General features: G+C 48.5%; 1 protein-coding gene across 2 annotated transcripts in view; it reads right to left on the bottom strand.

Annotated features, from left to right (window-relative positions):
• Pax2 (paired box 2) overlaps window positions 1-16,596 on the bottom strand; it is an 84,980-nt gene that overhangs the window by 21,330 nt on the left and 47,054 nt on the right. The window lies entirely within an intron of this gene.

A 16,596-nucleotide genomic window follows, 5' to 3' on the forward strand; every position in this document is an offset into this window, starting at 1 on the left:
CTCCCCTGGAGGTTCCTGGCTCAGGCCTCAGCAGGAGCTAGCTCCCTGGACATCTGGTTATTCCATCAGGTTTTTATCAAGAGTCAAGGCTTGCTCCATGGGAAAAGGACTGGACAGTGACCACTAGAGCCCGTGTCCAGCCAGAAGGCAGTTTGGTCTCCAAGTGAGGTTCCATGGCCCTCGTTTGCTGTCCATCACCCTGTTTGTCCCTGCCTTCCGGTGTTGAGTCACTTGGAGCTTTTAGAGCATACTGAGAACAAAGTGCCTGCCCTATAGCCCCTTTGATCCCTCACCTAGCAACTCTCCTGGTTTTCCAGCCCCAGACCTCCATTCCTTGGCTTCCCTCAGCTCATGACAAGCTAGGGAGCCTTGGACCTGGGGCCAGCCTGTGCTTTAGGGCCCAGGATGTTCTTCTGGGACTGTTATATATATCAGTTTATAGGTGATTATATGATATGATATAATCAATATCGCATTATATACAGTAACATGGTACAGTATCATTTGGGAGACCATAGAAAGTATTACATATTGATTAACCTCAATCTACAGCCATCCTCCCTCGCTGGCCACCCAGATGGAGCAAAAGGCACTGCTTTCCAAAAGGACTTCCCATCTTCCCACCATACTGTGCAGGATCAAAGAAAGAGTGTGGAGGGGGGAGGAGAGAAAGGAAATATGTAGAGAGAGAGGGGAGGGAAGAGAACAAGACAAAAAGAGAGAGAAAGACACAGAAAGAGAGAGACACACACACATAAAGATGAGTCTGAGGTAGGCAGAGGCAGCCTTGACGGCATTCCTGTGTTCCTGTGGATGCAAAACCTGGTAGCTGTACTTATTCTGCACGGTTCTGGAACCACGTGTGACCCTGTAGGGAAACTGGACTACAGTATACTCATCCCTCCCTTTGTGTGGGTGTTCTCTGTGCATATATATGTGAATGTAATAAACATCTGGGTAAATAAGTGTCTCGATGACTATGAATGACAGTGGGAATCTTTTTTGGAAGCATGCATGCATACAAGTAATGCGAGCCATGCCCCCTTTCTCCTGTGAGCATCTCTTTACAGAATGCATATCTCCCCACCTCCACCGCCTGTCATCGTCTGCATGGCCCACTGTGCCTAACTGTCTCTGCTTGCAGCCCTCCTGCTTTCCAGGGAAGTGCTGCTGCCAGGCCCCGTGAGAGCCGCATCAGGAGACTTGGTATTTATTGCTCCTACTGAATGGGTCCTGGGGAGCAGACGGTGCATTTGTCTGTGAGCATGCATTCAAATACGTGTGTGAGTGTGAGCAAGAGACACGTGGCAAGAGACATTTCCTGCCTCTGTGTGGATTTGTGTACATGCCTGTGTGTGGCTTGCTTCACCCTCTGACCGAGATGTGTGTGTGTGTGAGTGTGTGTGTGTGTGTGTGTGTAGGACTGAACTAAAGCTTTGTCCTCAGGTCACTGGCTGGAGGAGTCTCTTTGCCTTCATTTATTCAGGGGCCCTTCAGATCTTGACAAATCTGTCACTCTAAATTTGCGAGAGATTATGGCGCTCTCTCCCCAGCCCGCAGAGAGGTGATATATGATATCTGCTGCCCCTATTGATTGCCTGATCTGGTGGCAGAGGCCGGCGAAATGAACTTGAAATGAACATCATGCCTCAACTCATTGTGCGTATAATACACTACTTAATCCCACATTTTTCAGCCGCTATGGAATTCAATTGATCAATCATGTTCCACTGATAGTACTGTTTTAGGGGTTATTGCTGCTCCCTCCGCTTACTGACCTTTTTATTTATTTATTTTTTTGTACACACTGGCCCTGGTGGTAAGACAGGTTACAGAGGCAGCAAAGGAAAGCAGGGGAGGGCTGGAAGGGAAGGAAAGAGGAAGCTCACTGCTGGAAGAGGAGGCACTGGGAGGTGGAGACTGAGGAAGGGAAGTAGGGCAGGCAGGTAGGAAGAACGGGCTAGTGGCTGGTGCCGGAGGACAAAGCTGGCAGAGAACTCTGACCTCAGGCTGGAGGAGTCCCCAGGGAGTCCCCGAGTGGGAAGAAAGCCACAGAGGAAGCATCTTCTTCTGGAAAGGTGGGGTTCTGATGAGCAGTGAAGTATGGTAAAGGGACTCATGGCACTGTGTGTGTGTGTCGGGTAAGTGAGCTACGGGGCAGGAAGAGGAGTGCAGCTACTGGTGGAAGGCAGGGAGACATTTCCCTCCAACTCAGTCATAGGCCTGGGCTGTCACAGGGTGTTCTGTGAAGGCAATGAAGGAAAGGGAAGGAGTTAAGGCAAGGTGGGAGGGAGGCAAGGAGGGAGGGAGGGGGGGGGAGAGAGAGAGAGAGAAGACAGAAGCAAAGAAAGGAGGTGGGAGGAGCCATGGACCATGAAGGTGCAAGGAGGTGCCTCAGCAAGAAGCAAGCAGAAAAGCAGGGGAAGGGCAGAAAGAGGGAGAGGGAAAGGAAGAGACCTTCCACACTAGAAACTAGGAGGTGCTGGACAGCGTGAAGATGCTTAGCAAGAAGGATGGAACCTGGTGTTGCGGCTGAGTGTCCAGCTTTGGAGAGAGTCTAGAGCTAGGAGCGGGAGATATGGGAGGCTAGGAAGAGGAGGAAAGGGGAGAGAGTGGGAAAGTGGGGTAAAAGGAAGCAGTTGGCAGTGCCTGCCACCTGGAGTGCCCTCCCAGAAGCCATGAGACAGCACTCAGGCAGTCTGAAGAAGAGACCACTGCAAGGGTCAGTCAGGGCCTGAAGGGCTATCTGGCAAAGCTGTGAAACTATGGGCAGTCAGAATTGTGTCCTGACCTAAGTTTTTGTGTGAGAGGGAAGGAACACACAAGAATAGTTAGGTAACATCAATCGCAAAGACAATTCCCCACCCAAGAAGTTCCTATGGGCAGGGACCATGGATTTCTTTAACTCTATGCTAGGCACGACACGTAGCAGGTGCTCACTGACTGAATGACTGACTGAATGACTGACCGACTGAATGAATGAGACTCTCCCTTGCAGTATTCAGAATGAGATCCCTGGCAGAAATTCAGCACAAGTACATGCTGTTGTTTGTCAGGTCAGTCCTACTGCCTGTTAGCTTCTGGCAGCATTATCTCAGATCCCATGGAAGTCCTTCTTGCCTCAGGAATGCCACCCACTTACCTGCAGTGCCTGAAGCTAACAGAAAACAACTGTTCCCAGTCCAGGCAGAATTTAGCCTTGGAATCAGAGGGCTGCCACCTAGAGCAGGTGGCAGAAGCTGCTCCAGGACAGGGTTCAGGGTCTACATGAGTCTATATTTGAACTCCTTGTGCCAAGAAGGCTCAAGTATGGTGTCTGTATGTTCTGAACTTTCTGGAACAATTCCTATTTACAATATTTCTTTTAAGACTCAGGCTATGCTTTTAGAGAGATGTGGAAACTGCTGTTGTTGGCTTCCCTCAACATTTGTGGGAAATGGCTGGGTGCTGGCCCAACAGTTCCCACAGATGAGTCAATCCTGCTTTCCCCTGGCCCCTGCCAGACACCCTAGCACTGCCCAAGGGTCAGGAGCTCCTTGGACTGGGCTGTGGTTCAGTGGGAGCATTCACACAGCACATTCAAGGCCCTCGATCCTGTCTCCAGGACTATAAAACAGACACACAAACACACAAACAAAATAATAAAAAGAATTCTAAAACATACATGGCAATGCATGCCTAGAATCTCAAAATTCAGGAGGCTACAGCAGGGATATTGTGAGTCCCAAGCCAGCAGGGGCTATCTAGTGAGATCCTATCTTAAAAGAACCAAAGACCAAAAAGCAATGCTTCTGCGCTTCAGAGTTCATTGAATCCTTCCAACAACGCCATGAAATAAACTCCACGGCATGTATTTTATGTATAAGGAAGCCAAGACAAAGGACATTAAGTAGCTTATTAAAGACCATGCCCCTAGTAAATGATAGTCAGGATATGAGTCCAATCTAATACGAGATTTTGCCTTCTAAATTACTTTACTCTGAAGTCTAGGTACTGAAGCCAGGGGTCCAGCCAAGCATCACTTGGCCCTATTCAGGGTGCAACCCCAGTTCTTTGCTGGTACTTTGTGAGGCTGAGCACAGACTGCTTAGACAATTAGGGTTCTTTCTACTAGTTGGGTGGACAGGCTATAGGTGGATTAGTGAAGCCCATATTATCTTCTTTGACTTCTTATTTATTCACAGATCTTGGGTTATTTGGGCTTCCAAACAATTACCCAACATTACTAGGAACTAATCCTCTTTTAACTTTTGAGACAACTAAGGTTCAGAGTCACTGAAGTACAGATCATGTAAGGGTTAGGGGCCAACTCTAGGGCATAATCACCAAGGACTCCAGCACAAGGAAGTCCTTAAGCACACGGCTAAGCTATAGGCTGATCTGAAAGACAATACTGCCCGCTCAGGTCAATAGTAGGAAGCCTCCGTGTAAAGAACAACCATGAACGCAAAGGTCATCTCCACTGGAATACTGCCCCCAACATGCTCGCCGTGGCTTCTTCCTGATATAAGCAAGTTTGCCTTCTTTCTGTCTCTGCCGTCCTCCATTGTCTAGGCTTTGTGCAATGGCATGTGTTACCTCTAGGATCTTTATTTAAAAATATCTCAGGACTAGCAGGGGAGCTTAGTGATGGAGCATGTACTCAAGGCTCTGGGTTCAATGTCCAACACACACACACACACACAGCACAAAAAGGAAAGAAAGAAGGAAAATGTCTTACCCCTCCATCTGAACACCTCCTAACAGCCTTATCCCATCCATACTGTCGCCTCCTCTGTTCGTGGGCTGCTCTGGAGCACACACTATCTCATACTGGACCCCGGGCCAGAACCCTTAATCTGGTCAGTCACAAATGGGGGCGTCCAGCGAGGTCTCAGCAGCTCAGTGAGTGACTTGGGCTGGAGACATAGGAGAAACATATCCTCTCTTCCCTGTGTTTACCTTCACCTGGATTCCAAAAGTGGTCAGTGAGAAGGAAAGGAGGTAGATGCACTCACCAAAAGAGAGGTGGGTTATGGGAGCAGGACAGAATTAACAATTTCTTTTGTCTGAAGGCACCAGGGCTCCTAAAGTCTATACCCTCAGGGTGAGGTGAGCTGGGACAGTGTACTAAATCCCAACTAACAGGATTGATTTGAGCTTTTAAAATTATTCTGGTTTTATTGAGACAGGGTTTCTCTGTGTTAAGAGCCCTCACTGTCCTGGAACTTGCTCTTGTAGACCAGGCTGGCCTCGAACTCACTGAGATCGTCTGCCTCTGCCTCCCAAGTGCTAGGATTAATGGTGTTTGTCACTACCACCTGGTTTATTATTTTTGTTTTCAATGCTATATAGACATGGGTGAGAGTGTGTGCATGTGGATGGAGGTGCTACAGAGGTCAGAAACATGGGCTCCCCCTAAGCTGAAGTTATAAGCAATGTGAGATGCTCAGTTTGGGGGCTGGGACTCGAACTCTGGTCCTCTATAAAAACAGCACGTGCTCTTAACCAATGAGCTACCTCTCCAACCTCCAAGAAACTTTTTAACATAGGAAAAAAAACCTATATAGCATTTATATTAAATTTTAATATAAAATTTAATTTAATATAAAAATATTAACTTTTTTTTCTTCTAGAGGTGGTGATCAAACTCAGGGCCTTGAATATGCTAGGCAAGCATTCTAGCATTGAGCTTTAGTTGTCTTAAGAACAAACACAAAGGTGCAGTGGTCATGGAAAAACAAACAGTACGCTTTCGCTTAAACTTATTAAATCTGTTCAACTTTACTAGGTTCTTGTTATCGTCATCATCATCATCATTGTTTTTCAGATAAAGAAATAAGTCCCAGAGAGCAAGTTGCTTTGTCTAACAGAGAGCTGGTCAGTAGCAAAGCCTGGATCTAAAGCCGGAAGAGTTTCCCTTTGCCGTCCGACCGTGCTCAGCACAACCATCATTTACCGCTCACTTCCGGTCCAAGACCCTCTTGGACGGACTCAAGGCACTCGCCACACGCTGCCTCTAGCCCTCCCTCACCGAGCACCTGAGAAAGAGATCCCGTCCGTTCAGTTTTACAAACAAGGAAACAGCTGTGGAAAAGTTCAACATGACCGCAAGAACTGGTACAGAAGGGCAAAGAGTATGGAAGAAAACAGCAGAGGCTGGGGCAGGCGCATTAAATTTATTCCTCTACCTTATTTCCTCCACGTTCTTCCCCCTCAAAGGGCTCACCCCCAGCCTGTCCCCCAGTCTCCCCAGCTGCCGGTTGTTGCAGCTTCAAACTCAATTGTTCTCCCCGGTACTGAGGCAAATGGAGTCATTAATTACCTTCTATCTGCTGGGCTGAGTTCAGAATGCGATCAATATCCCTCTTGTCATTCAGGGCAGGCTGCCTGTGCAGCCCCGGCCCCACCCCCACAGCAGTGGCACAGCAGGACTTGGACAGGTTTGGGCTGCCATTTGGGCCCTCCCATCTGATAGTGGAATGGGGATGAGATTGCTCCCCAGAACTGGGAGAAGAGCAAGGAATGAAGGGAGGAGGCAGAAGGAAGGGGAAAGAAGCCAAGAAAACAAAGGGGCATGAGGAAAAGAGTCTGGATGTGAAGAAAATGGAAAACAGACACGGGAAAGATGGGAAGAGAAGACAGGAAAGCCTGGGAGAAGAGAGAAGGAGGGAGAGAGAGAGAGAGAGAGAGAGAGAGAGAGAGAGAGAGAGAGAGAGAGAGAGAGAGAGAGAACAGGTGTCACTGTATCCTGCAGTGGCCTGGGTAGGAGATAGGATGTGGTACCCCACTGCTTCCCACCTTAAGATGGACAACCTTGAAGTTTGGTCTGGCCACGAACACCAAATCAAGCTTGGAAATTCAGGAGTCGTGGGGCCTGCCTTTAATTCCAGCACTTGGGAGGCAGAGGCAGGTTGATCTCTGTGAGTGTAAGCTCAGCCTGATTTACAGAGTGAGTTCCAGGACAGTCTGAGCTAGATAATAAGACTTTGGAGGTAGAGAGAGAGAGAGAGAGAGAGAGAGAGAGAGAGAGAGAGAGAGAGAGAGAGCGCCCTCGGCCCAGCCCACTAGCCCTGGCAAACCTTTGGCCACACCCATCTTCTAAACACTGAGTAGGTTCACCCTAGGGTGAGAAGCTAGGGTGGCTGATAGTATTCCTGCCCAGGTTTGCTATGCCATATCTACTTACTTCTGGGGACACCATGTTAGGGACCTTAAAACCAGGCTGGAATACATGAACCACCCTTAAGACAAGATTTGGCCCTGGAATAGATGTAACATTCCCCAGGCTGAGACTTGACTTTTCTTGCTCACTTTCCTTGTGACCTTGGACAAATCCTGTGAGCTTTTCTAAACTGAGTTTCCTTAGATACAGACGAAAAGGCTGGGGGTTATCCGACAGCAACATTGGTTTTTCCTCTCAGCGATCCAACGCTATCTACCCAAATCTCTGCTGTAGCAATAATAATAATATGGACCCCGATTCTGGTATGATACCAAACCCTATGCTTAACAGGAACACGTGGATTTAACTCGTAGAACAATGGCATGTTCTAAGTGTGTAATCGGTCATGTCAGACGGTGTTACTGTAGTAACACATTCAGTGTTCATAAGAAAAACCTTATCAGGGAGCTTCTCTTATTATACCCATGCCACAGGTAAGAAAATAGAAGTTTGGAAGTCAAGGGACTTCCCTAAGGTCACATAGAGGCAGCTAATGACTGACAGCAGAGAAGGCAGAGCCTCACTGTCGTACCTCTGGAAGCTAAGCTCATAACCTGGGGAAACTGAGGGCTTTCAAAGACAGGTGACTTGTCTGCTCCAAACAACTTTCCATAGCCAGTAAGCGTCAGAGCCAAGAGTAACCTCTGTATGCAGCACAGTTACATTGCCATGCTTGCTCACTTTATTAAACTGTCTCTGAAAGCAGAGACCCCGCATTTCCTCGTCTTTGTAAACCTAGCGTGGAGACTGATACACGTGATCTCAAATGTTGGCCGACTCATCAGATTCCAGGGCAGAGGTGGATGAGCCCTGAGCTTGCCTCCCCGCCATTTTACTTTTCAGAAGGAGAAAAGAAGCAATGATATAGACGTTGTCATGCGGCCTCACCCTCACACTTTCCAGCTGTCGAGTGTGTCCTGAAGATGCTTAGATCTGATTCCATCTTAGAGATAAAATCAGAACAACAACAACAAACCCCCCCACAGGTTCAGAGAGGCTAGGTAGCGTTTCTGTGTCACAGAGATGATCACCTGTCCTATCCCTTTACTCTGGCCAAGAAAGAGAAATGGATTAAAGGAAAATGATGGGGCTCCGGGGGCAAAGCCACTCTATCTAAAGCAAGCAAAGGAAAGGGACATCAGCGGAATCCCACAGGAAGAGAAAACACACATGAAACTCCATGTCGAGAGATTCTAAACGAAGATATAACCCCATGGATGACAGATGCTCTGAAAGATGCAATTCTGCCTCCATAAGCTTAAACCTGATGAAGTAAGAGGACTGGGAGAAAGGGAGGGCCGACCGAGAAGGGCACTTAGGGAAAGCACCGTTGCCGCACACCACTAAGCTTTAAAATATGATGAGCCTAGACTTTAAAAGGACATGTACATTGAACAGTGGAAGATTATGCAGCCATTAAAAAAATCATGTTTTCAAGGAATATGCAATGACATGTGAAAATGCTACTATATAACATTAAGTAAAACTAGCAAGACACAGAGCTGTGTGCAGAGCAGCTCCAGCTTTAATTAAGAACTACATATCTAAAGTTGCACACGTATAGGAGGAAAAGGCTCCAAAATATCGCCTCATTTCAACACTGGTTATCACTCAATGATGAGCTTATAGATTTTTGGGCTTTTTAGAAATGTATTGTCCTGTCCAAATATTTTACATAAGCATGGACTGCATTTACAGTCAGACACAAGCACCCTGTCCCCCAAAAGGGTACAAAACAGATGGAAGGAGGGGCCATAACCAAGGAGAGAGATGTGAGTAGCATATGCCTGCAGGAAGACAAAGACTCAGAAGGAGCCGAGACAATGCAGAGGAGTCCTCCTCTGTTTGGAGGAGGGTCGCAAAGGAAGGTATGCCGGGCTCAAACCTTGGGAAGAAGAGATAGAGAGGAGAGGAGAGAAGAGAAGAGGAGAGGGGAGGGGAGGGGAGGGGAGGGGAAGGATAGGGAGGAGAGGAGAAGGGAGGGGAGAGGAGGGAAGGGATAGGAAGAAGAGGAGAGGAGAAGAGAGGAGCAGAGGAGAAGAGAAGCTTGTCTTTGTCTCCATAGGAAAAGACAACAATGCCCAGTGTGAGCCCAGGGAGCTGGAGAGGGAGGGCATTTCCCATGTGCTAACTAACTCTCTCAGGTCACTGTTAGACCTCAGGACTCAGAGGAACCAAGGATCCTAAAACTGCTATTGCTGAGTCCTTGAGTCCAGATGTTGGTTTTCAGAAGATTTTGCAAACGACACTGCAACATTCAGTCTTAGGTTTTGGGTATTTTTCTGAAAATAACTGAATATTACATCACCGATTTGCAGGGACTAGAAAAGAAAAGGTGATACCCCGGAACCTGAATGTTGTGGCACATTAAAATGTTCCTCCACCCCCGCTGCCATGATGGTGTACCCAATTGCCTTGCTGGAAGACACAACTCTGTTTTGTCTTTTAAAACATTCCTTGTAGCCATCCTGCCATGATCACAGCATCAGTCATGTTCTTCCTGTGTGACATGTGCACATTGGCACATGTGCATCTGTCTCTCAACTAGAAGATAAGCTTCTTGAAGTCAAGAGCTGTCCCATTTACCTCTGTAAGTCAATCATGCATCTTTCCAAAGCAGGCGTTCCATTTTCTTACACTGATATTTTCTTTCTTAACTGATTTATTAAGAAAATCATGTGGATATAGAATATGTTAACATTTGACAAAGACGCCTCTCCCCTTCCCGGAGACAGGGACAGGGTAGGGAGAGTGCGATAGTTGGTGACTGCCAAGTTCAATGGTATCTAAAGCGCTGGGAGGAGGGCTTCACTTCTTGCCACATGATTTTCTTTATGTGAAAGGAAAATAACAATGAAAAGAAGAGGGAGGAGAAGAAAGAGGAGGAAGAAGAGGAGGAAGATGAAGAGGGGAGGAAGAGCAGAAAAAACTCCCAGGACTTCTTGGACAGTGATATAGAAGACATCCTTGTGACTTACGTCGGGTAGAGTTAAGAGCCTGAACCAACAAGATGAAAATGCAACAGGGAGCCGGGCGGTGGTGGCGCACGCCTTTAATCCCAGCACTCGGGAGGCAGAGGCAGGTGGATCTCTGTGAGTTCGAGACCAGCCTGGTCTACAGAGCTAGTTCCAGGACAGGCTCCAAAGCCACAGAGAAACCCTGTCTCGAAAAACAAACAAACAAACAAAAAAAATGCAACAGGGATAAATAGAATGCCCTATGTTTAGGTTAAAAAAAAAATCAATTACACAAGTCCAGAATGGGTGGACCTGGCTGGATAGCAATTGATGTGAAAAAGATCTTGAGGTTTTAGTTGACCATGAGCTTAATATGTGCTCGAGTCTGACACGGCTGCTAAAAAATCGAATGTAATCTTAGGCTACGTTATGGGTGTAGAGTCTCCAGGAGGGAGAGGGACAGAGGTTCTGCAGTAAAGTACCTGGCCTTGGCTGAACTGTCTCTGAGGCTCAGTGCTCACGAATCCAGAGACAGGTGACCAGGATGGAGAGGGGACTCCCTCGAGGGGAGGAAGTGAATCATGAGGGAAGCTGAAATCCACCCAGGGTTCAGCCGAGAGTTTGCTGAGTGCCTGGCAGACAGGGTGGAAATGACTGAGGGAGGGACAACGAAGGACAGATATCAAACGGAGGTCCTTTATCACCATCCACTGTGGTCCTGGTAAATGTCATGACCTCTAAATATTTTACCAGAAACTCAGATTGCTCAAGCTATTGTAAATACTCAAAATAGAGCCAGAAAGGTGTGGGGTGGGCTCCTGTCCTATGCTCTGCCCTCAAGCAGAGAAGGGCATAGCTGTAAACGGTAGGCACTGTTCTGCTATGCCCCGTGTCCACGCGTAGGCTGTAGTCCAGCAGGCGGAGTTGTGGGAAGGGCGGGCTCTATGGTGAAAGGCAGGCAAGGCCAACGACCCTCAAGAATCTGGGATTCTCCCTTGTCACCGCTCTCCCAGTCTCTGGAGACAGCCAGTCCCAAGGCGAGCCCCGCTGCCTGCTTGGGCTTTCTGTCATCTCCCTGCACCTCTCCCGAGTGCATAGCCACGAGGGTCAGCTCTCAATGAGCAGCCAGCCTGTGAAGCCCTGCCTTTCCAGCACAGTGGGCACCGGGGCCCACACTGGTACAAAGCTCAAAGAGGACTCCTGTGTTTTCAATACCCTACCTACTGACCATAGCAGCTCAGAGCCTGTCAGCTTTGAAATCTGTCTGCGGACAGAGAGATCATGAAAATGATCATTTAAGGCCCTCAAGGTTCATAGCCAACCTAGAAAAAAGAGACGGAGTAGAGGAAGCCTAGAACCCCAGGAAATTGCACTAGCGCAGCTACGTGGCTCATTTTGGGTAAGCTGGCTTCCTCTTCCACCCCAGAAAAGCCCGCAGGTTACCCTCTGCTGAGGCAGAGCCAGCCCCATTTGGCCTCTGTATAAGAAGTTGGAGATGCTCAGTGAATAGAGATGGGGGAGAAGATGAAGGCCAGAGGCAATGGGAGGGCACACAGAGGTGGTGGGAGAGCCGACAGACCCACGGGAGGAAGGAGCACTAGGGGTGAGTTCCTGATGGCTTACCCTCAGTGGGCTGGAGGGGCTCGTGGAGTGAAGGAGTCCCTGTTTGAACCCCAGTTCTCCTTCTACCCCCTCCAAAAGGGACTGGGGCCTTCTGCCTGATGGGCTCCAGTTGGGTCAGAACTGGTCCGAAATCTCTCTAAAGCTAAGAGGGAAGGGGGCTTTGTTTGCTCTAAGGACACAAGCAAGGCGAAAAATTACATACCAGGCCGCCCTAAGTATGCTTGTTTAGAGAAACTGCTTGCATTTATGAAGTCTTTGGTGCGGAAAGCAGGGTTGCAAATGACTGCATCAGAGCAACAGTAAAGGCCATTAATTTCCTGTTATGTTTTCCTGTGTTGGGGGCTTTATTAATTTAATTTTACACTGTCGAACAACAGCGAGAGCTGACACTGCCACACCGCCACGGTTGGGGTTTTCTTTTTGTGTGTGTAGCAAGGCTTTGCCTGACATGCAAATCAAGGCCATTACCAGAACCAATAAAGATGTGTGGAGGGAAGGGGGAGGGCTGAATGGAGAGGGCAGAGGAGAGCAGGGGACAGCAAGGACCAAGGCCATCCCTGGACAGTTCCAGCCTTAACTCAGCACCTGCTATATCCGGCATGCCCTGGTCTCCACAATCAGCAATTCCTGCCTACCCCTCCCCATCTCTCCTACCTCCCCTCTCCTCTCCGTTCTGTGCCTTTGTGGACTCTACCCTTAATTTTCCTCTGTCCCAGATCCTGCCAGAACTTGAAGAGACATGGGGACAGGGTGGCGAGCTGACATCTCATTGGCAGGTCAGAGTCAAGGCACTCTTGCCTTTCAGCCACATTCTCCCTGACAGTCCCTTTCCTCAAAAGTTTAACCAGGTCCTGGTTAAACTCAGTAGGACATATACTATACACAACACACACACACACACACACACACACACACAGTCATGGAAGGGAGGGAGGGAGGAAGGAAAGAAGGAAGGAAGAAAACAGAAAACTACCGCCCCCCTCACGAAAACCATGGCAATGGAAGGGGAAAGGGACTGGTTGAGAAGACGGGATTAGAAGAAGGGAGGGAGATAAGAAAACATTATGGGGTGAATATAATAAAAATATACATGTATGAGATATCATACTGAAATCCATCATTATCTATAACTAATATTTGCTAATGAAAAACAAAATATATTATTATAAAAATAATAAACAAAGTTATGAGTTCCGGCCCATTCACATATTCCTAGCACACAGTAAGCAAGAGCGAGCCCTGTGCTGTCTGCAGAAGGTCTGGAAGGGCTGCTACTCTAACTTGATTGTAAGTCCCTCTGAGATCTCTCACGGCCTCACCTTGTCAGTCATTTATTTCCTTAAGAATTCTTGGAGAGGCCGGGCGGTGGTGGCGCATGCCTTTAATCCCAGTACTCGGGAGGCAGAGGCAGGCGGATCTCTGGGAGTTCGAGGCCAGCCTGGCCTACAAGAGCTAGTTCCGGGACGGGCACCAAAGCTACAGAGAAACCCTGTCTCGAAAAACCAAAAAAAAAAAAAAAGAATTCTTGGAGAAAAGCAAAGGTCTCAAATAATCTTTCCCTAAGAGACCAGCTGTCTTCAGTAGCTACAGGGATCCCACGTGGACATCACCAGCATCGGAAGAAGAGGTAAGTTTCAAGGAGATCTAGTGGTACCATATTCTGGTCCCTTCCTCAGCCAAGTCTTCATTCCCACTGCCCAATACTGTCCCTTACTGGCTTCCACAAACTGGCTGTCCATAATGTCTTTGGTTCAGTTTACCATACAGACATGACACCCAGTGCCCATACTGCCAAGCGTCTGGGCTGGTCACTCTGCCCAAGCTGGGAATACAGATGGCAGGTGGGCATGGAGAGAGGAGGAAAGAGGGGCTGCTGGAGCCTCTCCTTCCAAACATCATACCATCTGCATCCCTCTGTCCTGACTTCTCAGACGTCCTCAGCCCCCCCCTCCCGTGTATGTGTGTGTGTGTGTGTGTGTGTGTGTCTGTGTGTGCGTGCCCACCTGAGCATTTGCACAGTGTCCGTGCATTTCTCCCTCTGTCACTGGCTCACTCATTCTCCTGCCCACACTTTTTTCTTCTAGAACCACTTGGCAAGCTTAGAGCAGTTGTTGGATGGAATCCAGCTCTCCCGAGGAGGAAAACATAAACTTCATAACCTGCATTTACTTTAATGCAGGTTCCTGGGGCTGTTTCCCTCTGGCTTCTCTTTTCCTCCCCTATCTGCTCTGTCTCCATCACTTTCTCTGCCCCTGTATGTACCCTGACATATACATGTGTGGGTGTACACACACACACACACACTCACACACACACACTATGCAGGTACATATGAAAGCTGGGGTTGAGCATTGAGCAGAATGGAAGGGTACACGTTCTGGGTGTCCATTGATGGGGGAAGGCACAGTCCAGGGTCCCCCACAGGCTCCAAGGGATGCCCATGTCCTACCTCCAGTGGAGAGGAGCACAAAGGGAGCTTTGAAGTTGGCCTGCCTCAGGGAGGGAGGGGATGCTGACATTTCATAAGGATGGCCAAATGCGGAGCCACCTGGGAGCCAGGCCACAGGCCCGCTAAGAAGGGAGGGAAAGCAGGCCAGCCTGCAGCAGGTTTGTGAGGCCTCTAGTATGGTGCTGTCAAGGTCAGCAGGTTTGGGTTCACTGAAGGGTCAGGATGGTTTGAATTACTGGCTCTGCGGCAACTAGGCTCTGAGACTCATGACTGACTCCCAGCCCCTGCGCCAGGCCCCACCCTCTCCCAGCCTGTCTGGCTTTTCCACTGCTATGGGCCAGAAAATGAGATCCCAGACAGCCCCAAGGCCGCCATGGACTCAGGAAGGCAGGATGCGGAAGAGTCGCTCTCTAGTCTCAAAGGTCTAGAATGCTGCCGGCATCCTGGGGTTCTCAACCCTTCGTTTTCTTCAGATCCATTCTGAGAGGCTCCATGCTGCCTGTCTTTCCCCATTGGTCTGCAGAAGATAGGGGCACCCAGGAAGGTGGGCCCAGAAGCAGCAGGGTCAAGGAGAGCCTTGACCTCTCTATGAGAAGGGAAGAGCCCATCCTGGGGGAGGAGAGAGGGAGGAAAGCAGGCCTGAAGCAGGGGATTTCTCCAGGGACGCCCTTGCTGAGAGGGGGAAGGAGAAGCCAAACCAGCCTGCAGGGCTGGAGGGCAGCTGCCTAGGGGAAGATGAGGAATGGCAGACATATTTTGATATGATGGCTTCTCGTGTGACTGTGACAATAAGGAAAGGCATGGAGGACCTGTTTGCCTTTGTGCAGGAGCAGAGAGACCCAAACGATGCCCTCTGCAGCAAGCCAGTACCTCCTCTCTTGGGGCTGCCAACCTGCTCTTTCTGTCAGTGTACAGAGAAAGCACACAGTTGCAGCGAGCCTCAGATACTTTAAGTAACTCACTCGAGCCACAGCACCACAAACTAGCTGGGAAAGGGGAAATATACCAACGTGACTTTCATCTCTAGTGTAGGTCTATGAATCTCTGCACGTGACCATCCCACACAGCCATGGTTAAACTTGGTACCTTCTCACAGAAAAACACGAGCTACTTCTGGACAGAGCCCACTTCGAAGGCTTTAGTAAAACATCAATACGACCTGCATTTGCTTCTGAAGAGTCACAGGTTCATGGCCAATGTTATCCAGATAATTCAGCTGAAATATGCGATCTAACTGAGATAGAAAAGAACCTGCCACAGGTACAGCCAGTCTCATTTCCTTGGTTATCAAGAACGTATAATCAGAACTACAAATGAACTTTCATAAGTGGGTTTCTCTCTCTGGAGTCTTAGTGACCTTTGAACTTAACTCTTTTTCAAACTGGACAGTAGCCAGGTTTGGAGTCTTTGCTAGAGATGAACATAAATTATTAATGCAGTTGAACCTCAGCACCTGCCTAAATGGGGGCTCCCATGATCGAGCTTTGCTTCCTGGACTGCTGAGGGACCTGTTGCACTGAGGCAGAGCCTGTGACACATGCTAGGTAGCATCTAGCACACACAAAGCCACAAAACCCCAGCGTGATCCACAAGGAGCCTTACTTCTCCCTTATGCCAGGTTTTGCTTTCCCTGGCTTCAGTTATCTTCCATGTAAAGATATTAAGTGGATGGGACTGGAGGGATGGCTCAGTGGTTAGGAGCACTGGCTGCTCTTCCACGGCTCAATCCCCAGCACCCACATGGCAGCTCACACCTGTCTGTAACTCCAGTTCCAGGGGATCTGACACCCATGGCTAAACACCAGTGCACATAAAATAAATAACATCAAATGGAAAATTCCAGAAATAACAATTCATAGGTTTCCAGTCATATATCTTTCTGGGTAGGACGATAAAACTGAGCTGTCTTCTCAGTCCCACCCTGTGAGCAAACCATCCTTGTGCTCAGGGTATTCCTGCTGGTCACTCGGTGGCTGTCTCAGTTATCGGTTTAACGTTCACAGTAGCAAACTATCACTAAAATTGTTCTGCTTTATCATCGTTGTTGTTTATGTCTAACTGTGCCTAATCTATACATTCAACTCTTGTATGTATGCATTGGGAGAAACAAAGCCTGTATAGATAGGGTTGGGCATATAAAGCTCTCTGAGTTCAAATGTCTGCCGGGGTCTTGGAGAGACTTCCTTATGGGTAGGAGAGGATTATGGTATTCTCAAGAAACCAGTCAGATAGCATCCTCCTCTCTTACCAACTCGCTCTCACTGAACTCTTTCCCAGACATGTGTGTGTGTGTGTGTGTGTGTGTGCGCACTCGCACGCGTGTGTAAAGAATCGGTGGGCACAGTTGTGCCCAGGTGCTTGGT

Source organism: Chionomys nivalis, chromosome 8, assembly GCF_950005125.1.
Source record: "Chionomys nivalis chromosome 8, mChiNiv1.1, whole genome shotgun sequence".
NCBI lineage: Eukaryota > Metazoa > Chordata > Mammalia > Rodentia > Cricetidae > Chionomys > Chionomys nivalis.